Source organism: Salvelinus fontinalis, chromosome 9 (assembly GCF_029448725.1).
Source record: "Salvelinus fontinalis isolate EN_2023a chromosome 9, ASM2944872v1, whole genome shotgun sequence".
NCBI classification, from domain to species: Eukaryota; Metazoa; Chordata; class Actinopteri; order Salmoniformes; family Salmonidae; genus Salvelinus; species Salvelinus fontinalis.
In genome coordinates, this window is record NC_074673.1 from 49,914,441 (window position 1) to 49,939,254 (window position 24,814).

The window sequence follows — 24,814 nt, forward strand, 5'->3', positions numbered from 1 at the left end:
AACTGGTACAACACTTCCACTCACAGGTGGCAGAAAATTATTATCTGAAAGCCACACCCCCACTAAGCCACGCCTCCAATATAATTTCCCTGGATACCTTGCCTATTTGTTAGTGACAGAGACATGGTTGGTGAATTCATTCATTTTCAGTCCTGTGGCCTTCAACAAGTGAGTTCCTAGGCACATATCATTAAAATGAAACAATGACAATACATTACATATCTCATAAGGCCTTTAGGTCTATTTGTACCCTAATACAGTGGCCTGAAACTCATGGTTTACAGGCCACATCAGGCCTGCAAGTAGGATTGCAAAATTCCGGTAATTTCCCAAAAATTCCCAGATTTTCAAAAAATCCTGGTTGAAGGTTTCCCTGCTTATTCCGTCCCGTTTCCATTAATCTCCCAACCAGGATTTCTGGAAAACCTGGGAAGTTTGGGAAAGTTACCAGAATGTTGCAGCCCTACCTGCAAGTCACATTATGCTGGCCTGCAAAGTGATATGTAATTCCAACAGTTTGAATTAGTATATATATTTTGTTATCTACCTGTAGTAGAGCATGTTGGGAACTATGATGATGATAATAATTATGGAAATGTGCCTTTTTCAGTACCACCCCAGTGACAAAGCCATTAGTTTATTTTAGGTGGCAAAAAAATCATAATTGTACCTTATGGTGGCTATTGAGGGTATTGAGGGTACACAAAAATAATTTGTACACTGGTAAACAGAAATGTACCTTCACATTGTACCCATTTTTTTGAGAGTGAGAATGTGATGATTGTACCTTTTATATTCAAAATTTGGGGTACAAAAATGGGGTACCATTATACTCTTTATCCGCACATGTACCGTAAAAGGTACCAAACGGTACCATGTGAGATCATTGTGTACCTCTGAATGTACATTGTGTATTTTTTGATTTTTTTACCCCAGGGAACGATACTGTACCTTTCTAATGTTCTGGTTGATGCCTTGTTTTTGTAGCCACTCTTTCACTCATTGAGAATGCAACCCCCAATATAAGGGGTTCCAAGACACCAGGGCTGTGTTCATTAGGACAAACTGTAGCAAAATGTTTTCAGAAAATAAGCCTTTTTTATATGGGTTTCAAATAGTATCTCCCCGTTTCGGGCTGCTTTCTTTTGTTTCGTACCTACTGAAAACGACCCAGATGTCAGTATGGACGAAAACTCCAAGTCGACACATTCATGAGGGGAACAAGGTAAGGGATGCCTTGCATGACTGAAATGCTATGGTGCTGGCGCACAAAAGACCCGGTTAACACTGAATTGACTTAACTGACAACAAGCATTATTGAAGCCGTCGTTAACATGAAATATTGCAGAGGTGAGGGGAAAGGGGGCAAGTGGCAACACATCAGTCTCAACCTCACCCTCGCTCGGTACACTTAGGCAAGATTACATTATGCTCGCTGCCATTGTTTCCCGGTTTTCAAGACAAAGCCTGTTCCACTCTGCAAACTCTCCCTGAACGTTGTAAAAACAAGGGTGAATGTCAGAGGGAGCCGTGAATAGGATTTCTCTTCTTTTGTTGGTATGCACAAACACGTCACTGCGTGAGAGAGAAGAAAGGAGGCCCTGCGAGGGAGTCGAGGAGCCCGACGGTCTTCGCATGAAAATACCTATCGTGAGAAGAAGTGCCTTCTTGGGCCTAGACAGAGTTCTCGGAAAACAGACCCCTGACAGACCCCGAAAGGCAGACCTATGAACTCGTAGAGACCGTACATGAAAAGTTCAACAGTCATAACATTACCAAAAGAGATATATACCACAGGTCCCAGAGTGGTCAGGTGTAAAAAGAAAAAAAAATAATCTGGGGCCCATAGTTTTTCCTGATCTGGTAACCTAACCAGGTAGAACTCTGGACCTTATACGGTATGACGTGAGTTTTTCTAATCAGGTCACATGTTTTTTTTTTATCCTGGAAAAACTCCTGGCCTCGAGGAAGATGAAACCTGTCAAACTGCAGCAGCCTTGTACTTGTTAATATGAATTATATTTCAAAGAAGGCCTAGGGAGGGTTCCTATGCACAGATATGGAGAAAGCAATATGATCGGACAATAAAACTCACATGCAACTGTAGGCCTAATTTTTAAAAACAAAACAGCTATTGTGTTTATTGATGCATTCCAGTTAATCATTTTGGATTGAAAAGTTCTAGGTAGCCTAGACAGCCCAAGTTTGAATACAAACCACATTTTTTCCCATTCACATTTTCTCACAAACAAATGGGCTATAAATACACCAGGGCTGTGTTCATTAGGACAAACTGTAGCAAAATGTTTTCAGAAAACAAGCCTTTTTTATATGGGGTTCAAATAGTATCTCCCCGTTTCGGGCTGCTTTCTTTTGTTTCGTACCTACTGAAAACGACCCAGATGTCAGTATGGATGAAAACTCCAAGTCGACACATTCATGAGGGGAACAAGGTGAGGGATGCCTTGCATGACTGAAATTCTATGGTGCTGGCGCACAAAAGACCCGGTTAACACTGAATCGACTGGTTGAAAAATGCCTTGCATGGCTAAACAAGGAGTTTTCTAGCTGAAGTGTATGTTCATTAAAAGTAGTTAAACCTACGCCCCAGTTTGTCATTATACAAGGAACAAACACAACACATAGAAGACTATGCAGCTGCTGTTGTTAGTAGCCTACAGGTGATCAAACTGAAAAATAGTAGTGTTTCCATGCAATACAGCATATCAGATCGCTAATGTTTAGGTGTATACGCAGGTATGTTTATGTAAGAGTTTTTGCTTGTGTCGGTCGGGAGTGATGTGTTATCACGCTTGCTAAATAAATACCGGAGGAAAGTGGCGAGCATGCCTTGAGCTTTGTGCATTGTGCCCGGCCCGCCCAACCCGAGATTTCTGTGAATCTGATTGGTCAAGCAAAGAGCCTGCAGCAGCACACCGATGTGAAAGATAGAGAAATTGTACGTGAGTTGACAAATCATGAGGCAAATCCCAAAACAAATTAAGCACTTTGCCCCTATTTTTAATGCTTTGCGTCGATAGATTTTAAGTGGTGTGGAGCTGCCACACCTGATTGGAAAGTGCTGTGGCAAATGCCGCCTCGCCGTAAGTTTTCTGGCGGCCCTGAACTTACAAAGTCGGAGAGAGAAAAACACAAAGACCTGACCTGTGTGGAGATATCGTAAGAACCCATGAAGGCGACAAAACACAGAACCAAGGGGACTGATCCCAGAGCAGTATCAGACCTCTAAAGATTTGACAGCACTGTATTGAACGGTTGCACAGCATCAACCTGATGTCGACTGTGTCATGGCCCCACCAACTATTTAAACTGTCAGGGCAATTAACATAGCAACTGGCGTGCTTTCTTTTACAAGGCCAGCTCAGGTCTATAATTAATTGCTGCCTGCGTAAAAGTAAATGAATCCAGTGGGAAACGGTAAGGGGGGGGGGGGCTTAATCTACGAGAGAGGGAAATGATTTAGTGGAGAAACACAAATCTATCGTATGATGGTACTCAAGGAAGTAGGTGTACAGTGTGTTGTGGAATTGAGATGGGAGAGTTAGACTAGTCTCTCTTAAAGGAATAATCAACTCAAAAACTATCTTTAGTTTTTTTTTTTCATTGGTCCCTTGTTGATACAGTCCCGAAATGTTTTGCGTGTCAGAAATCAAGTTTTCAAAATATAGGACTTATCAAAAGCAAACTGTAACTTGCCACATCATCATGATGATGCGTTTTGCATCAACTTGCCACAAGTTACTTTCATATGATTCAAAACGCATCATACTGTGACACTTTCTGTATTTTTGAAGTTCCATATCTTGAAAACTTGTTGCTGACATGTGGACTAATGAAACAAATACCAGAAGATTGTTTTCCTTTAAGTCAGGAAATGTCCAACAAACGTGCTCACTCCAAAAGTTCTCCTCGTCTTCACAGTGGGCTGCTGAAGCTGCTTTCTTAGATCAGGAAAAGGGTGAGAGCTGTTTAATCGGATCTTCATTGTCTCTTTACTGTCTCGTCTACCTTTTCTCCAGAGATAGGCTTCTGTCGTGCTGACCACTGCTTTAATCAAGTGAAATGCACATTCAGCAGAATGTTGAGGAGGTTAAACAGGAATGGTTGTGCTTGAGAAGGCATGGTTAGAAAAGAAGCAAAGAAAGATAGAAAGATACATATTGATCCACAACCTATCTGCTTCAGCTACCTTCGTCACTCCCACGGATCCTAATATTGTGCACGTGCAACGCGGTGACTTCTCTCCTTTTCGAAAGAAGACGAACTCTGAATCACAACCAATCGCCTTAGAACTTGAAGAGAGATGACAACCTGATTGGCATTTTGGCGGGGGGGGGGCTGTCAATCGCCCATGACAAACCTGCCTGTCAGAAAGCGGGTGTATGTGTTTTTTAAGTTGTTCGACACCATCGAAAGCACTCGTCGTTATTCTCTTTCATCTGGACCCCCAACTATAGAAGTGTGTCACGCGATGACAAACGAGCACAAGAACATACAATCATCTATGGCGGCTTCCATGACTGCTCTTATTCACAAATCTGTCTCATAAAAAGGTTGGCACTTAACCTTTTTCCGGTGTGCACCGTGAACAAAACAGGCACAGAATCCATTGTGCATTGAGACCCGCGGCACGCTGGCGCGGTAGAAACACACATGAACTTTAACAATGTATGGCACGAGTAGAGCCAGCAACACTTTAACAAACAGGCCATGGGTGCCACAATAGCGCCTTTATGACAAGAGCTTAAGTAAAGCAAATGAGATATTTCCTACAGCACGAACCCAGCAATAACAATTGACATCACAAGCCAGCCTATATTTGGCGTATTAAAAAGTGGGACCGTGTAAGCTCTGCGAAAAGGAGACTATACATGACCACAGCCTGCTGAGGCAGCTATTTTCCAGTTCTACTGAAGGGAGGCCCTTACAAAGGGAAACAATAAGTTTGGAGCCTTGAGAAAAGTTATTCTCCTCTGGCTACACTTGCTTCTAAATCAGCGTAAGTCCGGCAAGCCAGACCGACCAATCTCCCTCAATAAACCTATCAGTCCCGAGACTGACTCGGCTTTTCGTTAGAACTCACAGTGAAGTGTTTAACCATTTTCTTTTCAGGACAACCAGGGCTACAACTAAAACACAAAACACTTTGACATAAACAGTTGCAATCATCAATTTTCACAAATGCCCCCCCCCCCCCCCCCTCACTGGGAAATTAATATCCAACTAGTCAGTGTGGAGTTTTGAGTTTTTTGTGAGCTTATTATAACATTTCAGACACTATGTCCTGGGATTCCCTATGATCTTCTTTGTAGAAGAACCCCTTACCTTCTACCGACTCTTGTGTAGCTTGTGAGCGCCATAGAGCAAAATATGTGCGTTCGTGGGAGTTTCAGCTTTTCATCAATAGGTTTTAATAGTTTGTTGCTCAACCGTTCTAACATTACAGAAGTTTTTGTAAATATACTAGACCCCGGGGGTCACAAATACCGGTGTAGCTCAGCCACCGTTAATAACAGCCTGTATCTTAAAAAGGGTTAGAAGTCCAAAACTCGCCGGCGTTAAGGTGGGACTCATTGGGTTAACAACTCTGTGGTTGTAGGCGAGTTGGTTAGTGCCCGTCTCATGGCGAATGCTAACGCAAGGCTAGCGTTGCGGTTACTGCTGAAAGGCCTGGTAGCATGAGGGCTGCGTTAGCGGTGCTGACAGCACAACAGGTTGGTCCCGTGAAATGTCTGTAATTATCTTCAGATGGGCTGCTGTACACACCGCTACCGTTGCGAGACTAGAGGAGGGTTTGAGAAACTCTTGTCAGTGAACCTCAACTGCTATCGGTCATATCGTATACAGTGTGTTAGATTACATGAGGTCACATGCAGTCCTGCAGCAGTCAAGCCCAGTCAGTACTGGTGCCAAAGCCAATCTTCAATAATCCATCATCCAGAAAGAGTATGCCTCAGCAGCCCAGCGAATAGGATTCCTGCTTAAAGAAGGCTGTACAGTATACTGTATACAAATAAGGCATGTGAGAGAAACATATAGCCTAATACAAGTTTTAACGCTACATCATTGCTTGTCTCTTGAACGGTGTCCCATGGTTGGACTCTTAAAACACAGAATACCATGTTATACACCTCGTAACGCTCAATTGTATTTCACATGGAGAGATTTCAGGGTTGTCAATCAAAGCGTACTAGTGCATTTCTATTCTGAGTTTCCCGAACCCATCCCTTTCCCTGTGGCCCCCAAACAGAGCCAGTCTTACCATCCCTTTCCCTGTGGCCTCACTTCCCCTCCCTCCAAACAGAGCCAGTCTTATTGTGGGCCCCATCCCTTTCCCTGTGGCCTCACTTCCCCTCTCAGGCCTCCAAACAGAGCCAGTCTTATTGTGGGCCCCATCCCTTTCCCTGTGGCCTCACTTCCCCTCCCTCCAAACAGAGCCAGTCTTATTGTGGGCCCCATCCCTTTCCCTGTGGCCTCACTTCCCCTCTCAGGCCTCCAAACAGAGCCAGTCTTATTGTGGGCCCCATCCCTTTCCCTGTGGCCTCACTTCCCCTCTCAGGCCTCCAAACAGAGCCAGTCTTATTGTGGGCCCCATCCCTTTCCCTGTGGCCTCACTTCCCCTCTCAGGCCTCCAAACAGAGCCATTCATACTGTGGGCCCCATCCCTTTCCCTGTGGCCTCACTTCCCCTCTCAGGCCTCCAAACAGAGCCATTCTTACTGTGGGCCCCATCCCTTTCCCTGTGGCCTCACTTCCCCTCTCAGGCCTCCAAACAGAGCCAGTCTTACTGTGGGCCCAACTCTCACCACCACCTCATAATGACGACAGTTTGATTAAAGGCCTCTCTCCAAAATGGAAACCACGGGAACAGCCTGCGTCAACAGCTGCTGGCCACCGACCAATTAGCGTCGGCTATAGGGTCATGGGTGGATGGGACCACTGTCCTTCCCCTGGCGGTCCGACCACACACCCATTTCGGAGGCCTCACACCCCGAGCATTGCCGCCACGCCCCATTAGTAGCAGCCTCTGTGAGAGTGGTGAAGTGTGGGCTCATGGGAGTTGAAGGCTGGAGCATTTCATCCAGGCACCAAAATATGCTACACAACATCTCGACATGACCACATACTGTGACACATATCAATACATACAGTACACCCTGCTTGGGTGTGTGTGTGCAAGTGTGTGTGCGTGTGCTATGTATACGTGCGTGTATGAGGGAAAGCGTGTGTGTTCAAGTGTGTTATGCCAGTGCATCTGTACGTCTGTGGCGTGTGCCAGTTTCAGCAGCCCTTTCAGATTGTCAGAGAGGCTCATGGGAACTGCATGGGAGGCCAAACTTCAAACCCTCACCACAACATTTCAGCACATTTCCCTTTTTCAACCCCATCCAGAATAAGACAAACTGTAGATGTACAGTACGTCAATACCACGGAGAACAAATCACAGGATCTGATGAAAGAGTCAAAGTGTTTGTTAATTGTTTACTTTACTCTGATTGGAGGTTCAAATCCAGCTCTGCCAATAGGATTCACATTCATTAACTCAAGCTCTTAACTCAACATTTTTGCAAACCACTGTTAACGGTATGTTCTTAAACACAAACGGTAGTAACACTAGCAAAAACATGATAACTGGTAATAATTCTTAGACAGTCCCGCAGGTGGTCAATACTGTGGTGTGAAATGATCGAGCCAGAGGTCACGTGACCCAGCGACCCAAGAGAACTCGAGGTGACACACATATCCACCTAGAGGCAATGTGGCGCAGACAGACAGGCAAACATCAACACCGTCTCACCCTTTTGTTCGTCACGTCTGGTGTCAGCCTTTTGACCGTGCGTAAAGCACACAATGAAATGTGTGAGAGTGGAGTGTGGAGCCTAACAAAAGCTAGTCTGTTTTGTTATTTCATAAGGTGACTCGTTCACAGCTTTCTTCCATAGCGCGTCTTTTGTTTCGTGACGGAAGGCCATTTTCCTCCCTTGACACACCAGAAAGAAAGCCAGGCTTAACTTCATTATGATTTGTTTTCCATTTCGATCCAAATCAAGTGTTCATATTTTCCTAGTTTCCCTTGGTGCGTCCTTGCGACTGGGGGGGGGGGGGGGGGGGGGGGCGCTCGTGGAAGACAGCTTCGGGGATTGTAAGCTTCCTGGTCTGGAGACCATTCATAGCCTGTTTTAGAACCTGTTCATAACCCATTCATGTTGCAGGTCTCATCCTTTACGATTGCATGAACTAGTAGTTGAAGACGCTAAGCAACATTCTTGGAACTAAACCTGCTGCCGCCTTCTGCCTTCTAAACAGCTAGAGGTATTATTAGCCAATTACCTCCTAATTAAGGTTAATTAAGGCTTTAATGCACGTACTAAACTAACAAATCTCTGATGTAAAACAAGGTAAGATTAAATAAGGTAAAGTGAAAGACAAGAGAGGGAGGGATAGGAAAACATTGAAACATTACAAGAGGAAGTAAATGGGGGGGAGAGAGAGAGTAATAGAGCTATTGGACGTCAGCAAAACTGCTAGCCTAGCGGGTGTTCTTTCCCGCTGTGGTAAATCCTCAAGCCTTCCATAATAAACAAAGAATTTGCTGCAGTGCAATAAGAGGAACGACTGAAGCACAAGTGTCAGTCACTACTAGGCCATCTCACTCTGTCAACGATCCAAAAGTCAGCACTCCATTGGCTAAAACCAAGGAGACTGATCCAAAAGTCAGCACTCCATTGGCTTTTAAGGAGCCCCCCACCCCCCCAAAAAAAGGTCAGCAGTTTACTTGCAGTGTACATCCAGAGGACAGCTCCTTGACATGTCCTTTTGGCTGTACCACCAATGTTTAGAAGTCAGTCATCGAACAATCGAGAAAAGCCCAAGCAGAATTATGTTGTTTCTCTTTTACAACGATTCAGTCTTTTAAAAAACGTACGAATAAAGTTACAATGATGGGAGTTACAGACAGTACAGTGGCGAATATAAACATGGGACACTGATCTATTTTGCATACCCCATGCAAGTATCAGACTATGTGTTGCCTGGCCAAGCTGGATGCAATGGGAGATACAGTACATTGAATGGGCAGGTTCTCGGAGGGTGTTTGAGTGCCTCTAGATCTTCCTCAAATTCAAATATAGAACACAAAGCCAGTTCCACTGCTTTTTTGTGTATTATTCCCTTTAATCAGGGACTGATTTAGACCTGGGACACCAGGTGGGTGCAATTAATTATCAGGTAGAAGAGAAAACCAGCAGTACCTTGTATGTAGGGTAAGATTATTAGTTGTATTTTTTATTCATCATTGGATTGGCTTTGGGTTCCTTCATTGCTGGCTCATGATGTAATTTCCTGTGGGCTTCACATGGAATCCTCCAGGTATCATCTTTGACAAGCCTAAATAAACTGATGATTAAGACGGCTGCCGATCCAGTGGCTTTCTCCCTGTTGGGTGGTGGTGGAAGTCACGATTTGAAAGTTGTGTTGATACTGCCACGGTCCTTTTTTGAGGCCTGTTGTCTAAAACCACTCACTCAAAAGTACTGCTTTATTCACCCTATGCTGCAGCCTGCAGGTACAGCCCATTGCCACTGTTAGCTTCAGGAATGCTTAGAATATATTGGAGGATTCCCTTAAAGACAAGATGACCATGGGTTCAATGTTTTCAAAGGAGGACAGGGGGTGAAGGAGAGAGATAAGGGGATCACAAAAAGGAGAAATAAATGTTTTGGCGACTGGAGACGCAGGAGAACTACTGCTATATATTGGGGAACGGGGAAGTACTGATTTGATTGCTGTGGTGAGTTCAAGGGGCATGTTCGTGTACAATGTCTAATAGCAAAGTACATTTGGGGAGAGAGGCGCAAACACACTTAAGTGACTCTTGTAGAAGGGGGCCCACAGTTTGGGTTGTCATTATTACTGGTTTGTCAGGTATGATCCCATTCAGACTTATAATTGGATGGTGGGGGAGCAGGTTGTTCATTTGAGCCAGTTTGCTACAGCAGGAAAATAATCCTGTAGCAACAGGACATGTGAATTTAGGGATTATAATTCATGGACATTTTTGCCGAGTTTGGTATATTTTTTCGTAAGGGAAAATCAAGTCTGACACTTCAAAGTGGAAATTACAAACTTCAGAAGCCTGTTCATCAAATCAAATCAAGCGTTATTTATACAGCACATTTCAGACATGGAATGCAATGCAATGTGCTTCACAGAAAAAAAACGAATAAAAACAATTAACTACGCAACAAACACAAGAGGATAAAAAACAAAATAATGACAAACACTGAATGACTAAAGAGCACCCTAAGGAAAAGCAAAGTTAAAAAGATGTGTTTTAAGATCTTTTTAAATATGTCCACCGTTTCGGGCCCCCCTTCAGGTTCTCTGGCAGGCTATTCCAGAGGCTGGGGGCATAATAACTAAAGGCTCCCTCTCCATGCCTCTTGGTCCTAGGCTTTGGGATAGTTAAAAGACCAGTACCAGAGGACCTGAGGGACCTACTGGGTACATAACTTAAAAGCATGTCTGATATCGTGCACAATCATGGATTGATTTAAAAACCAATAGAAGAATCTTAAAATGTATTCTAAAACTCACAGGCAGCCAGTGCAGAGACTTTAAAACAGGTGTAATCTGTGCTCACTGTCTGGTCTTGGTCAGTACCCATGCTGCAGCATTCTATATGTTTTACAGTTGACCAATGGCTTTCTTGGGTAGACCAGACAGGATAGCATTATAGTAGTCACGCCTGCTTGTAATAAAAGCATGGATGAGTCTCTCTGTATCAGCCTGAGAGAGAAATGGCTGCACCTTGGCAATGTTCCTCAGATCGTAAAAACCTATTTGTCACATTCCTAATGTGTGATTTGAAATTGAGTTCCGAATCTAAAATGACATCTAGTTTTTTCACCTGGTGTTTTATCTTTATTGCCCGCGAATTAAAATGTGCGGCCAGATTCTCGCTCTGTGCTTTGGCTCCAACAATAAGTACCTCGGTCTTGTCTTGATTTAGTTGGAGGAAGTTGTGAGCCATCCAAGTATTTACATCACTAATACAGTCTAATAATTTATCTGTGGAGGCCAACCCACCTCTCCGGTCTGTCCAGAAGGACATCATGGTCAATAGTATCGAATGCAACACTTAAATCCAAGAGTACAGAGAGCTGTTTGGCATCTATGTCCGCTATAAGATAATGTATCACTTTAACTAAGTCTGTGTCTGTGCTGTGGTGGGCACGAAAACCAGATAGTATTTATTTATTTTTTAATACAGTTGGCACAAAATCATTTCGCTGTCTGAAAACCAATTTCTCCAGAATTTTGCTTAGGAATTGAAGGTTGGAGATTAGCCAAAAAGTGCTTACAGCTGAAAAATCTAGATTACCTTTCTTCATAAGGGGTTTCACCATATCAGTTTTAAGCAGTGAGGAAAGTGTCTGTGATTAACAATAGCTTGCACTTAAAACAGTTTTGAAGAAGGTGGTGGGGATAGGATCGAGAAGGCAGGTAGAAGGCTTAAGTTGTGATCACTTTCCTGAGCATGTCTGCGTCAGCCTGGGAAAATAAATCTATAGTGCCTTTGCGTGTTAGGTTAGGGCACATATCATAAAACTTCTCATAACGTCTTGCTTGACTGATACCTAGCTTAATGTTTGTTATCTTATCGCTGAAATATGCCGCAAACTTATCACATTTAGATTTTGAGGAAAGTTCACATAGGTTTGCGGGGGTGGACCATCAATGGTCGAGAAGAGCACACTCATACTATTCTGATTATTAGTGATCAACTTAAAAAAAATTGCCCGGTCTGGTATTTCTAATTGCCTTAATACAGTGCATTCGGAAAGTATTCAGACCCCTTGACTTTTTCCACATTTTGTTACAGCCTTTTTCTAAAATGGATAAAACATTTTTTTAAATCCTCATCAATCTACACACAATACCCCATCATGTCAAAGCAAAAACTGCTTTTAATACATTTTTGCAAATGAAATCAACATAAAAAAACTTAAATATCTTATTTACATACGCATTCAGACCCTTGAAATTGAGCTCAGGTGCAGCCTGTTTCCATTGGTCATCTTTGAGATGTTTCTACAACTTGATTGGAGTCCATCGGTGGTCAATTCAATTGATTGGACATCATTTGGAAAGGCACACACCTGACTATATAAGGTGTGTCGAGGCACAGATCTGGGAGTCCCAGATCTGGGAGTACCAAAACATTTCTGCAAAATTGAAGGTCCCCAATAACACAGTGGCCTCCATCATTCTTAAATGGAGGAAGTTTGGATCCACCAAGACTCTTCCTAGAGCTGGTCGCCCGGCCAAACGGAGCAATCGAGGGAGAAGGGCCTTGGTCAGGGAGGTGACCAAGAACCCGATGGTCACTCTGACAGAGCTGCAGATTTCCTCTGTCGAGACAGGAGAACCTTCCAGAAGGACAACCATCTCTGCAGCACTCCACCAATCAGGCCTTTATGGTAGAGTGGCCAAACAGAAGCCACTCCTCAGTAAAAGGCACATGACAGCCCTCTTGGATTCTCTGGTCTGATGAAACCAAGATTGAACTCTTTGGCCTGAATTCCAAGCGTCATGTCTGCAGGAAACCTGCACCATCTCCATGGTGAAGCATGGTGGTGGCAGCATCATGCTGTGGGGATGTTTTTCAGCGGCAGAGACTGGGAGACTAGTCAGGATCGAGGGAAAGATGAATGGAGCAAAGTATAGAGAAATCCTTGATAAAAACCTGCTCCAGAGCACTCTGGACCTCAGACTGGGGCGAAGGTTCCCCTTCCAACAAGACAATGAGCCTAAGCACACAGCCAAGACAACACAGGTGTAGTTTCGGGACAAGTCTCTGAATGTCCTTGAGAGAAACTCCCGAAATACAGGTGTGCCAAGCTTGTAGCTTCATACCCAAGAAGACTCGAGGCTGTAATCGCTGCCAAAGGTGCCTCAACAAAGTACTGAGTAAAGGGTATGAATACTTGTTTAAATGTGATATTCCAAAAAAAATGTTTTTGATTGGTCATTATGGAGTATTGTGTGTAGATTGATGAGATGTTTTTAAAAATGGGGAATAAGGGTGTAATGTAACAAAACGTGGAAAAAGGGACGGGATCTGAATACTTTCCGAATGCACTGTACATATGCCAAGTTTCTCTCAGAATCTCATAACGAACCTGCAACTTTGACTTTATCCACTTTGGCTCTGCTTTACTGCAATTTCTCTTTAATTGATTTGTTTCCTCACTCATCCAAGGGGCTCTCCGTTTGGATCGGGCATTTTTCAACCATACTGGAGCTATGGCATCAATGGTTGCCCTTTATTTGCTATTAAAGTTATCAACTAAATCATCACAAGAGGAAGGCAGAATAGGTTCCTACATTCAATAAAATCTGTAGCAACATCCGAGGTAAGGTAGCATTTCTTAATAACGCGTTCAGTATTACTCTGTGCTATGGGCAAAAACGTAGTAAAAAAACACACAGTGGTGATCAGATAAAGCAACATCAACAATAGAGGATATGTCAATAAAAAGCCCCTTGGTAATAACCAGGTCCAAAGTATGGCCGCGGTTATGTATGGGCCTAGTAACATGTTGGATAAAGTCCATAGAGCTCAAAAGATTCATAAATTCAATAGCCTTGAAGTCAGTCTCTTTGTCAACATGAATATTAAAATCACCCAATACAATGATTTTATCATAGTTCTCAAGGACAATAGACAATAGTTCAGAGAAATCAGTAAAGAAAGTGGGGAAGTGCTTTGATGGCCTATACAGGGTTCTGGCCAGCACTGGTGGATAACATTTAAACAGTACAGCATGATGCTCAAAAGACCTAAAGTCGCCAAACTAAATGTCCTTACAGCTGGGATCATTAGTAAAAATAGAGGCTGTCCCCCCACCCTTTCCCTTTTCTGATAGAGTATGAAAAGCTGTAGTCCGGGGGGGAGGCCTTAATAAGAGTGGCACTACAGCCTGAAGACAGCCATGTTTCAGTGAGAAACATGCAATCAACTTTGCGCTCAGTAATGAGGTCATTCACGAGAAAGGTTTTACTAGTGATTGCTCTAACATGTAAAAGCACAATGTGTGGGCCACTCTGCCCCTGAGGCATCTGCCTCGAGGTAACCAATGGAGTAACAAACAAATGATTAACGCTACTACAACGTTTTCTGACAGTCTCCAATCTATCAGAATGGTAGGAGATGACAGTTTGTATGAACTCACCAGGATGTGGAGTTAAAGGAACATAAATTAGGTTACTCACAATAACTATAGTGCCATTTCTACAGGAGTTAATATGCTTTCCAAGTCCTCTGTTGCATATTCTGACAGAGAGAACTGGAGCACTACCATACAGACCCTGTATGTCAGTCTCAAGAACAGTTTGCGATGTTACTGGAAATAATCCTGGAACCCCTGCGGTTAGGGTGAATCCAATCTCTTTTAAAAAGTGCTGGTTGCTCCCACAGCAAATCAAAGTTGTCACAAAAAGAGACATTCCTGTCGTTGCAAAGTTTGTTCAGGTACTCGTGTAGTGAAACGGGTCGGCTGAAAAGTTCAAAACCCTATCAGTAGGGGGCCAGAGATAATTATCTTCCCTGTGCCATCAGGTTGTTGACTTTGTTTGTAGTCCTCAGACTGCCTAAAACGAAGGTTGTTAAAACCTACGTGAGTGACAATGGTGTCAATATTGGAGTAGTTGGCCAGAAGAGGGACTTCCTGTCATGGACACAGGCTCCTGTGTGACAGTGGACCTTGGTCGGTCTACAGACCGTAGGCAGGCCAAAATCTCTCACCATTGAGCTGCCCACAATGATGGTGGTCATGATGGAATCCGATGGGGAAACGAAGAGGGGGAGCGGTTTGGGACTGCCTCGGACAGGGGGGATGGAGGCTTCAAGCCAGGCTAGCCTGACTCTTCGCACCAGCCACAGAGGATGGCGTCGGAAACCCCAGGAAGGTGGAGGATGGCCCGAGACCCTTCTGTTTTGAGTCACCAACCTGCTGAACTGTGGTGGTCGTGGGGGAGGGGCCACTGGGCGGCAGCCGGCTGTTGGTATACACCCAGGATCCATGCTGACTCCTGGGGGCTGGTAGGTCTGTCTCAAGCAGGGCAAAACTGTTTGATAGTTGGATCGGATCTTCTCGGATAGATGAAGGGTGGCCAGACTGCCTCCCCAATCCCCTACGCCTTACGAGTGTCCAGATTCCTATGGGCCGGGGAGTTGAGTTTAACGTCTGTCCGTTGGATTGGGACAGATCAACGCCGCCCGACTCACCGACAGCTTTGCTATATTAAAACAGATTTGGTTTGCCTGGGTCGGATCTTCTCGGTTGGTGTACTTAGAAAGCAGGTTATCCGGACCTCCCGAGTAGTGCAGTGGTCTAAGGCACTGCATCGTAGTGCTAGCTGTGCCACTAGAGATCCTGGTTAGAGTCCAGGCTCTGTTGCAGCCAGCCGCAACTGTAGCTATGATTAATGGTTCCGTATTTCACTGAAAGAATAAACGTTTAGTTTTCGAAATGATAGTTTCCGGATTTGACCATATTAATGACCAAAGGCTCGTATTTCTGTGTGTTTATTAAAATTAAGTCTATGATTTGATATTTGATAGAGCAGTTTGACTGAGCGGTGGTAGGCAGCAGCAGGCTCGTAAGCATTCATTCAAACAGCACTTTACTGCGTTTGCGAGCAGCTCTTAGCAATGCTTGAAGCACAGCGCTGTTTATGACTTCAAGCCTATCAACTCCCGAGATTAGGCTGGCAATACTAAAGTGCCAATAAGAACATCCAATAGTCAAAGGTATATCAAATACAAATGGTATAGAGAGAAACAGTTGACGTGTCATAATTCCTATAATAACTACAAACTAAAACTTCTTAACTGGGAATATTGAACAACTGGGAATATTGAACCACCAGCCTTCATATGTTCTCATGTTCTGAGCAAGGAACTTAAACGTTAGCTTTCTTACATGGCACATATTGCACTTTTACTTTCTTCTCAAACAATGTGTTTTTGCATTATTTAAACCAAATTGAACATGATTCATTATTCATTTGAGAGTAAATGGATTTTATTTATGTATTATATTAAGTTAAAATTAAAGGGTTCATTGTTCATTCAGTATTGTTGTAATTGTCATAGTTAAAAATATATATAAAAATCGTCCGATTAATCGGTATCGGCTTATTTTGGTCCTCCAATAATCGGTATCGTATCGGCGTTGAAAAATCATAATCGGTTAACCTCTAATACAAAGCTCTCTCTTTTAAACCTCCAATACACTAAAGTTTTTACATCTCCTCCATTGCAGAGGGTTCTCCTGCAACGGAATGATCAAATTAAGATCCGACTTCTGAAGAGCAGCACCCACAAAAGGATAGGTCATTACAGCCATTGAAAGTGAGCAGGAAAAAGAAAACTGGCAAAATGGGAAATCGGGTTCCAAGGTTATATGGTGGAGGGAAAATAGAAAGCAATTCAATCCACCCTCAACTGGCATTGTGGTTGAAGAACGTACAGGCCGTTGTACTTCAAGTGCTCATTCACTAGAGCTTCAACCTTTCTTTTTCAGCAGCAGGACTGCAATTTGGGTGTGTCGTACAGCCGCAGATAAGTATAGGCTGGCTAATATGTACTTACGAGATGGAGAGAAATACTTACGGCTAAATATTTAATGTCTGTTTGTACAACACATGTCCAATTTGGGTGCTGGTGTCCTTTGAAAGAGCTCAACAACCAATAATTATGACTTTCTGGCTCTGTCACTAACAAGAATAAAGCTTTCTGAATGACACCTTTAATCTCAAAACAACATGCAGAGGGGAAAAGTGCAAATGTGGACGTAATTTCAGTAATACACATATAATACATGTATTGTGTTTAGAAGCAGGATGCGCTTAATCTAATAAGGATAAGCCAAACAAAATTACAACAAAAGAACAGGGTCGGAATAAGGATGCAAAAACTAGTAACATTAATAAATATGTATTCATTAACAAATGTGTTTTAGTCACTATGAAGACTATTGTGTCTTAATGAAATACACCTGTGGCCATTTCTATGTTATTACCATGCTTATAACCATCAGCAAGGCTGCAGGCAAGCTGCTAATGAGTGCAGCCAATTGTACCAATCTCTAAGTAGTCCATAACTCACATTCTCACTCTCTCCCCCTCTCTCTCAGCTGTCAAACACCCTCACCTGTAAGTCGCCTGCAACCGTTTGCCCCTTTTCCTATTGCCAAGAGAATGTCACCCTAGATGAAAGAGAAAGCTAACAGGATCTACTCTTTCACTCTGCTGCAAATAGCAACTCATTTGACATCAGCATTTATCATATATTTTCTTAAAAGACAACTTGAGCCTTAAAAATGTACAAGTCACTTAGCACTATAGAATGAACCTCAAAAACTGTTTCAATGATTTTGAAGTTCTGATATATTCTGGTGACAAAAAGCTGAAAAGCAAAGTGTATTGAAGGCCAAGTGCAGAGAATCTAAAAAATATATATAATAACCATTGTGTCAGAAATATCATATAAAACAATCACAAACCAAATTGCATCTTAAGCTATATATATATATATATATATATATATATATATATATATATATATATATATATTTATATATATATATATATATATATATATATTTACATACACATACACACACATGCACTGTACACACACACACACACACATTTTCCATAAGCACAAAAAGCTTATTTCTCTCAAATCTTGTGCACAAATCTGTTAACATCCCTGTTGGTGAGCATTTTATTCTTTGGCAAGATAATCCATCCACCTGACAGGCATGGCATATCAAGAAGCTGATTATTACACAGATGCAATTTGCGCTGGGGACAATAAAGGCCACTCTAACATGTGCAGTTTTGTCACACAACACAATGCCACAGATGTCTCAAGTTGAGGGAGCATGCAATTGGCATACTGACTGCAGGAATGTCCACCAGAGCTGTTGCAAGAGAATTGAATGATCATTATCTACCATAAGTCACCTCCAACATCGTTTTTGAGAATTTGGCAGTACGTCCAACCAGCCTCACAACCGCAGACCAGGTGTAACCACGCCCCCCCAAAACCTCCACATCCGGCTTCTTCACCTGCGGGATCGTCTAAGACCAGCCACCCGGACAGCTGATGAAACTGAGGAGTATTTCTGTCTGTAATAAAGCCCTTTTGTGGGGAAAAACTCCTTCTGATTGGCTGGGCCTGGCTCCCAAGTGTGTGGGCCTATGCCCACCCATGGCTGTGCCCCTGCCCAGTCATGTGAAATCCATAGATTATTTCAGTTGATTGATTTCCTGATATGATCTGTAACTCAGTAAAATCATTGAAATTGTTGCATGTTGCATTTATATTTTTGTTCAATATATATATATACAGTACCAGTCAAAAGTTTGGACACACCTACTCATTCAAGGGATTTTCTTTATTTCTACTATTTTCTACATTGTAGAATAATAGGGAAGACATCAAAACTATGAAATAACACATATGGAATCATGTAGTAACCAAAAAAGTATTTAACCTCTCTTGTGTAGGGGGCAGTATTTTCACGTCCGGATGAAGTAAAAAGCCTGTTACTCATGCCCAGAAGCTAGGATATGCATATAATTGGTAGATATGAATAGAAAACACTCTAAAGTTTCTAAAACTGTTAACATTATGTCTGTGAGTATAATAGAACTGATATGGCAGGCGAAACCCCGAGGACACACCATTAAAAAAAAAGAAACTCAGCCTTCCACTGTATCCAATGGCTTTCATGTCTATTATGAGGCGAAGTCCTCCCAGATTGCAGTTCCTAGGGCTTCCACTAGATGTCAACAGTCTTTAGAAAGAGTTTCAGGCAGTTTTTTGGAAAAATTAGCTAGAAGTTTAAGTTTTTCTAAGTGGCTCCCATTTTGGCTGTAGTGTTTCCATGCGTGTGGGTGAAAGCGCGTTCTTTGTTATTTATCTCCGGTAATGAACATACTATTCTCCGTCTTAAATTGTATCGTTTATTTACGTATTAGGGTACCTGAAGTTTGATTATAAATGTTGTTTGACTTGTTTGGATAAGTTTATTGGTAACGTTTGGGATTAATTTTGTATGCATTTTGATGGAGGGAAACCGGTGGATTATTGAATGAAGCGCGCCAGCTAAACTGAGTTTTTATGGATATAAAGAAGGACTTTATCAAACAAAAGGGCAATTTGTGATGTAACTGGGACCTTTGTGCCAGCAGAAGAAGATCTTCAAAGGTAAGGCATTTATTATATCGCTATTTCTGACTTTCGTGTCGCACCTGCCTGGTTGAAAAATGTTTTTCAAGTTTTTGTATGCGGGGCGCTGTCCTCAGATAATCGCATGGTGTGCTTTCGCCGTAAATACTTTTTGAAATCTGACACGGCGGCTGGATTAACAAGAAGTTAATCTTATTTTGATGTATAATACTTGTATTTTCATGAATGTTAAATATTTATATTTCTGTAATTTGAAATTTGCGCTCTGCAATTTCACCGGATGTTGGCCAGGGTGGGACGCACCTGCCCATAAGAAGTTAACGAATCAAAATATATTTGAGAATCTTCAAAGAAGCAACCCATTGCCTTGATGACAGCTTTGCAGACTCTTGACATTCTCTCAACCAGCTTCATGAGGTACTCACCTGGAATGCATTTCAATTAACAGGTGTGCCTTGTTAAAAGTTAATTTGTGGAATTTCTTTCCTTCTTAATGCGTTTGAGCCAACCAGTTGTGTTGTGACAAAGTATGGGTGGTAGACAGAATATAGCCCTATTTGGTAAAATACCGAGTCCATATTACGGCAAGAACCACTCAAATAAGCAAAGAGAAACGACAGTCAATCATTACTTTCAGACACGGAGGTCAGTCAATCTGGAAAATTTCAAAGAAGTTTCTTCAAGTGCAGTCGCAAAGACTATCAAGCGCTATGATGAAACTGGCTCACATGAGGACCGCCACAGGAAAGGAAGACCCAGTGTTACCTCTGCTGCAGAGGATAAGTTCATTAGAGTTACCAGCCTCATAAATTGCAGCCCAAATAAATGCTTCACAGAGCTCAAGTAACAGACACATCTCAACATCAACTGTTCAGAGGAGACTGTGTGAATCAGGCCTTCATGGTAACCACTACTAAAGGACACCAATAAGAAGAAATTACTTGCTTGGGCCAAGAAACACGAGCAATGGACATTAGACCGGTGGAAATCTGTACTTTGGTCTGATGAGTCAAGATTTGAGATTTTTGGTTCCAACTGCCGTGTCTTTGTGAGACGCAGAGTAGGTGAACGGATGATCTCTGAATGTGTGGTTCTCACCATGAAGCATGGAGGAGGAGGTGTGATGGTGTGGGGGTGCTTTGCTGGTGACACTGTTGTGATTGATTTAACATTCAAGGCACACTTAACTAGCATGGCTACCACAACATTCTGCAGCAATACGCCATCCCATATGGATTGCGTTTAGTGGGACTATCATTTGTTTTTCAACAGGACAATGACCCAAAACACACCTCCAGGCTGTGTAAGAGCTATTATACCAAGGAGAGTGATGGAGTGCTGCATCAGATGACCTGACCTCCACAATCACCCAACCTCTACCCAATTGAGATGGTTTGGGATGAGTTGGACTGCAGAGTGAAGGAAAAGACATCAACAAGTGCTCAGCATATGTGGGAACTCCTTCAAGACTGTTGGAAAAGCATTCCAGGTGAAGCTGGTTGAGAGAATGCCAAGAATGTGCAAAGTTGTCATCAAGGCAAAGAGTGGCTACTTTGAAGAATCTTAAATATAAAATAGATTTTGATTTGTTTAACACTTTTTGGGTTACTACATGAGTCCATATGTGTTATTTCATAGTTGTGATGTCTTCACTATTATTCTACAACGTAGTAAATAGTAAAAAAATAAAGAAAATACCCTTGAATAAGTCGGTACGTCCAAATTTTGACTGGTACTGTATATACAATTAAAAGTCTCATTATTGCTTAAATATACCATGAGGTAAGGTTTAGCTCAAGCAGATGCAATATTTTTAAGAATGGGTTATTTTAACATTTATTTTCAGGCGCCTCCCTCATGTCAGCATAAGTCTGGACATGACAGGTTGTAGCCAATGTCTATCACCTACACTTTGACATGTAGGCTAACTATTTATGTACATTTACATGCACTTATGTTATTCTTAATTAACAGAATAGCTACTGTTTTTCAGTTTTCAAACCAATCAAATCAAATCAATTGCCTATGTTTGTTAATGGTCTTGGTACCCTAGCAGATGACCTTGGTGCCCTGGCAGATTGGGAACCTCTTGAAGGAAAATGGACTTGCCCCTAAAATCAAGAAATTCAAGGCCTGGGGCTAATCATAGCCTAATTATGAAATGACAATGAGTCACAGTTTTCTCAATGCACGGTTTATTGTGTTTTTTTGTATTACTTCTTGAAGGTATTTATCATATTAGGTATGTGTTTTAATAGGCCTAAATAGTTGGACATGTTAGCCTACACTTGGGGGCAGTTACAAGGCTAACCTATATGAACGTGTTTGATGGGACTGACATAATTAATAGGCTATAATGTAAAGGTTTAGTGTGAATGATGAGGACGGCTGTATTTGTGCGCAGATCATATAAGAAACGACCGCTGAAACGGCAAATGAACGGTCCATAACTAAATCCAGGCGAGCTACAGGTGCGCCGCGACTGTATGGTTGTTCAGACAGTGGATAGCACGTCCCGGGACAATGTGCTGAATTGGCTGCCTATTTATAAGTCTGCCATTTGAACGTGGACTGCACTCTAATGCCACTTTACCTTATGAGGGAACTTTAACCCACAGCACCTGCTCAAAACAAATTGGCATACGAGATCAACTTCACCCCAGCGAAGGTTCCCGTCGTCGGATTGTTTTTCAAACAGACACTCTCGCTTACAACGGGAATGTGCTTCTCAATTGGCTAGCTAGAGAGCACAGACAATTACACTTAAGATGAAGAATATAGGCACTATTTAAATTCGAGATAATGGATTTGAAATGTGTCCAAATAGCAATAAGGCTGCTCCATTTCAATTATATGCTAGATTAATTAGAAGAAAATGGGGTGGAACGTTGTGTGTCCTTCTTACCTGGATGTCACTCTCAGTGTCAACAAGTTAGAGGGATAAAAAAAAGGAAATCTTTGTGGCATTGATCCGGATATTACCACAATCCAGTGAATTTCCTTTTTAGTTGTTTTAAAACCGCATCACTGGCACGTGAATTCATTTTGATCGCCAGTGCGTGCGAGGGCTCTCTTTCAAAACGTTATCACCGGGCGTGCAGCACTCCGAGACGCATTATCTGAGAACTAAATTTAGGAAACTCCCTAAAGTAATGAGCTATCTCGCTTTTCCAGAAAGGCTATGATGCTTCAGTGCGCCTTGTCCTCCTACACCCTGACATGTAAACGTATCATTAAGTTCACCCCACGAAACCTCAACGAAACGTTCACTCTTCCACAAGATAGCCTACAAAAAGCCCATACTGTTAAGTGCAGGGCAGAACGTACAGTTCTAAATGTCAGTCGAAGTGTGTGAAGCATGACTAAATAAACGCTCCTCCTAAATCGCTACGTTCATATGACAATCAATTAAATGACATTTCGTAATTGTCCACATAATAGTTATTGTCTTGGCAATCATCTATAATAACAGCAAAGTCAAAAGAAAAGATATAGAGACAAGTAGTCTAGTCTATAGGCTACGCTACATGCTGTTTTCAACTTGAAAACGTTCACAAAAATGTTTAATGTTCAATGTAGGCTATAGCCTAGGCAATCAGAATTCCAATTGAGAACAACTTACTTCAAGAAGTTCCCCTTTCTTTGCACCGTGTTCTCGCTGGGACCAACGTCTTGTTTCTTCTGTATTGTCTCCCAATGGATCCGTTTTAGAACGAAGGGTTACGTCTATTTTAATTTATGACTCACCACGCATTCTTTTAAGGTCAGTTTCCATGACCCGAGAGAGAGTAAACTTGTGAGAGAGACATCCCCTACTCAGCACCGTCGACAATATTCCCATTTTCCAGTTGATTAGAACTGAATAAAATTCTTTCTGATTTGGACATGGCGCCGAAGTAAACCGAGCGCACAGTGAACAAACTCCGAAAGGCTCGGCATTTACACTTGAGGTGGTGGCCCTGTGGCCAGAAAAGCGCACGTCGTTTCGATGAATAGTAGCCGGCTACCACTATGTGGACGAACATGAAACTACCTCCTATTAAAATAGCCTACAATACCAACAGGCAGCTATCTTCAAGCTGCAGGGCTCGCTCGCAAAGTTAATGGGGAATGCAGAAAAAAGGACTTGTATTAAACGGATTGTGGGCCTATTACAGTGAAACGTGCTGACATAAACCAGCGTGCACGGAATTATATCACTTTAAACTACAGCCATCGTTTTACAATAAGCATTTTATAACACTTAGTTTAGCAAAGTAGTTCAGACTGAAACACAACGTAGGCACAATATTTTGTAAATGTAATATGCAATGACAAATACAATAGGCGTATGTTGCAAATCATTAGGCTACGTGTAATTTGTTCACTCACCAAACTCGCCTCAATTGACATTTTCTCTTTTAAAATAACATGTAAGTGTAGGCATAGTAGCCTATCAATCTCAATGATAAAACATTAATAACCTCTTAATAACCTATGATGCAGGGACTTAAGCTACACATTGGGAAGCAACAAACAGCCAAAGCAAAAGCACCACATTAATATAAATGTTCGGACATAGCAATAGGGCTATTCTTACCTTGGCTTGATGTATCCAGTCTGTGGGTATCACGTTGTATTATCAAAGGACAATGTTGTCTGTATCAGTGGAGAAAGCAATACAGGCAACTTGTGTGGCCATGGGCCACTTAAAACTCTGGTGCGCGAAGTGAGGTTCTCTTGAGAGGCTCTTTGGTAACTTTGTTAGCTAGTCAATCTTGGCTACCATAACTATTTTAAGCATTTCCCATCGTGCAACAATTTGAAAGTGAGGCGAAGTGAGTGAGTGTTCACTGTTGTCGTGCACGGAGAGTACTCCTTCTCCCTAATGGATGCAACGAGAGAAACTGACAATGAAAACATTGAGAAGGATCGAGCGAGAGAGAGAGAGAGAGAGAGAGAGCGAGAGAGAGAGTGTGTCAGGTTTTATAAATTGGTCTATTGGAATTTATATAATGATAATGATCATTTGTTTGCTTTAAAATACAACGACCACAGTGCATGAACTCGTTTGCTTTCAGTAAAACAAGTTTTGATGTTGGTTATTTTTAATATGCGAAGTGTTTAATCTGTTTCTTATATAAACCAAACGATTTGTCAAGGAAATCAGACTACCACCACTTTAGCAACGTCAATGCAACCAAACTTGCGTTGTCTAATGTCAATGCCTTTCATGGCACACATTCGTTGAGCGACTATCAAAAACAAATATTGGTTCCCGGGTGACTTGTTAAATTAATGACTTTGTATGACGCTGTTTATAAAAGATAAACAAATGAAGGCGTTTCACTTTTGGATCCAAATGTAATTCTATCAAGCATTAAGAATATCATGACATGTTGACCACATTGTTGCTTAAATGTCTGTTGAATAATTATAGCCCTATTTTAATAGAATGAAAGGGCTATTACATGATTAAATGTTTGGCTATATTCTAAATTAGTAACATTTCAAAAAAATGTATCTTAACGAATAAGACAAATAT

General features: G+C 42.1%; 1 protein-coding gene across 7 annotated transcripts in view; it reads right to left on the reverse strand.

Moving 5' to 3' along the window:
• LOC129862758 (transcription factor SOX-6-like) overlaps positions 1-24,174 on the reverse strand; it is a 155,596-nt gene extending 131,422 nt beyond the window's left edge. For 2 of the 7 annotated variants that reach the window (XM_055934709.1, XM_055934712.1), the window contains exon 1: positions 23,870-24,174. The gene's annotated coding sequence lies outside the window, so the exon portion shown is untranslated. Of the gene's footprint in view, positions 1-22,195; positions 22,404-22,912; positions 23,308-23,869 lie in introns of those variants that run through there. The other 5 variants (XM_055934714.1, XM_055934710.1, XM_055934708.1 and 2 more) reach the window with 4 other exon arrangements.
• Between the last annotated feature and the right edge of the window lie 640 nt (positions 24,175-24,814).